At 44.8% G+C, this 2,541-nt stretch overlaps 1 pseudogene; it reads right to left on the minus strand.

The window, feature by feature from the left end:
* Positions 1 to 1,135: 1,135 nt before the first annotated feature.
* On the minus strand, positions 1,136 to 2,290 carry LOC132424073 (telomeric repeat-binding factor 2-interacting protein 1 pseudogene; annotated as a pseudogene).
* Positions 2,291 to 2,541: the final 251 nt, after the last annotated feature.

Consider the following 2,541-nt stretch of genomic DNA (forward strand, 5'->3'; position numbering starts at 1 on the left):
GTTATTTGTCATTTTTCCTTTGCTGCTTTCAATAACTTTTCTTTAATTTTTGCCAATTTGATTACTCTGTGTCTCATCATGTATCTCCTTGGGTTTATCCTGTATGGGACTCTCTCTGCTTTCTGGACTTGGGTGGCTATTTCTTTTCCCATGTTAGGGAAGTTTTCAACTATAATCTCTTCAAATATTTTCTCTGGTCCTTTCTCTCTCTCTTCTCCTTCTGGTACCCCTATAATGCAAATGTTGTTGTGTTTAATTTTGTCCCAGAGGTCCCTTAAGTCGTCTTAATTTCTTTTCATTCTTTTTTTATTTTTTTTACAAAGTTCTATTTATTTTCAATAATGAAATCAACACAACAAAGAGGAATTAATCCTCTAATTTTTAAATCTAACACTATTCTTAGCACAAAACTATCCTCAATAAATAAAAACACATTACTAGTAACTGAGTGAGACTTTTCCCATGACTCTCTAAATTTTTGTGTTTTAAACAAAACTGGATGGTAGATAAAGAAATACATGCTAGAGACTTAACTGACACAGATTTGAAGAAAAGAACAGCCAACAAACAGGCTCCCCAAATATAAGTTGGCAAAAGAAATATGGGGTTTTCAAAGCAGCCCAGAAATCAGAGTTCACTGGGGTATGCAAGGGTTTGGGACAGTCCATGTTCAAAGGCCTTGTAATTAAATCTTTCCACATTCCTAGATTCTTGATTTGGAATCTATCATAATCTAGAGAAGCTTCTGCCAAAGGATAGGAGGCTCTTTATTTATGCTTTCTGAAAAGACCCATCTAATTTTCCGCCTTTGACTTTGTCACTAGCTCCTCTTACCAATACAGCAGGGATTCCATTCCAGAAAGCGGTTAGTACTATATAAACCAACCTCTCTGTTTTTGATTTTCCTTTTACAAACACATTGATATTGCCAGGAACAGCTCTAAATATATCCAATTTCTTTTATTTTCATCCTCCAACTTTGCTTGGCTACAAAATCTAGGACTCACAGAGCAACAATAGCATTTGGTCAAAAGATGAGTGTCAGTTCCAATGTAAAAATCTCTGAAGTTCAATAGTCACAAAAATTTTTTTAATGCCTTATCTGCCAAAGCTTTTTTTCCCATTATCTTGCCAATTATTTCTTTCGGAATTCAATCCTCCGAGCTGCATTCTGAGCACCAAATTTTTTGACCAGTGCATCTCGGGTACCCTCATCATCTTTTTGCAAATCTAAGTCATCCTGTTGGGACCAAATGGGATACCCATCAGCCCTCTGACCGGACTCTAAAAAGGAGGAAGTAGCCTCCAGCTCACCACTATTTTTTAGGAAGGCCTGTGTAACTGTCGACAGATCCAAGTTAAACTTTTCCATTAACTGCCGGATGATCTTAATGGCAGCTCCCACCTCTGGTGCGGAAACTTTTTCTTCTTCTTCCTCATCAGGCTGTGTTTCTGAGTCTTCCTCAGGTGTGGGTGGATCATCATAACACATTGTTATATGTATTTCAAAATCAGGGCTCTCATCTACCACAATCTCCTCAAACTCCCGGGTGGCTTCTACAAGCATCTTTTTGACTGCTTCTTCATTCTCCTTGATCTCTTCCTTTTCAAATTCTTCTTCAGGCAAGTCTGGAGTTCTCTTATTCTGTGGTTCCCCGCTATCAGCATCCTCGGCGTCTTGCTCAGTTTTCCGCTTAAGTTTCTGGGAGGAGGGGCTCACTGGGGCCTCCCCCAACAGGTACTTATGCTCCAGGACCCGCAGGCGCTTGAGATAGCGGTCCTTCATGGACTGCCACGAGTGCTGGGTGAGCGAGCTCTTCTCCATCGCTTTCCACAAGGCGTTGCCGGTGACGGAGCTGGGCGAGCAGGCATGTTCCTTCACATAGGTCAAGATGGCCACGTTCCTGCGTGCGGCTGCAGCTCGGGCTCTGTGGCGGCGGCGCCCCCAGCCTGAGCCCCGGGCTTCGTCTCTGGGGCCTGGTCGGCCCAACTGGTAGGCCTCCAGTGCGAGCCTCTCGTTGCGCTCCATGCAGTCCAGGATGTACTGCGTGGAAATGAAGTCACCCGAGGCCTTGGCCGCCGCCTCCCCGGGCTGAGCCAGCAGCACGGCCCCGGGCTCCTGCATGCGACACAAGGTGCTGCCGCCGTGCAGGATGAGCGTCGAGAGCCGGCGCTTCGCCGGGCTGGGACGCACGTAGAAGGACATGGAGCTGCCATCCTCCCTCACGAGCAGAGTCGAGGAATGGGTTGACCCATTGGGGTCTTTGCCCAAATCCATCGCCTCAGCCATAGCTCACGCCGAGCACCAGAAGAAGGTGCCGTCTTGCCAGCGCACGGCGTACAGAGACCCTCGTTCTTTTTTTAAAATTCTGTTCCTCAGCAGTGCATTCTACCATTCTGTCTTGCAGGTCACTTATCCATTCTTCTGCCTCAGTTTTTCTGCTGTTGATTCCTTCTAGTGTAGTTTTCATTCCAGTTATTGTATTGTTCATCTCTGTTTGTTCTTTAATTCTTCTGGTCTTTGTTAAACATTTCTTGCAT

Source organism: Delphinus delphis, chromosome 1 (genome assembly GCF_949987515.2).
Source record: "Delphinus delphis chromosome 1, mDelDel1.2, whole genome shotgun sequence".
NCBI lineage: Eukaryota > Metazoa > Chordata > Mammalia > Artiodactyla > Delphinidae > Delphinus > Delphinus delphis.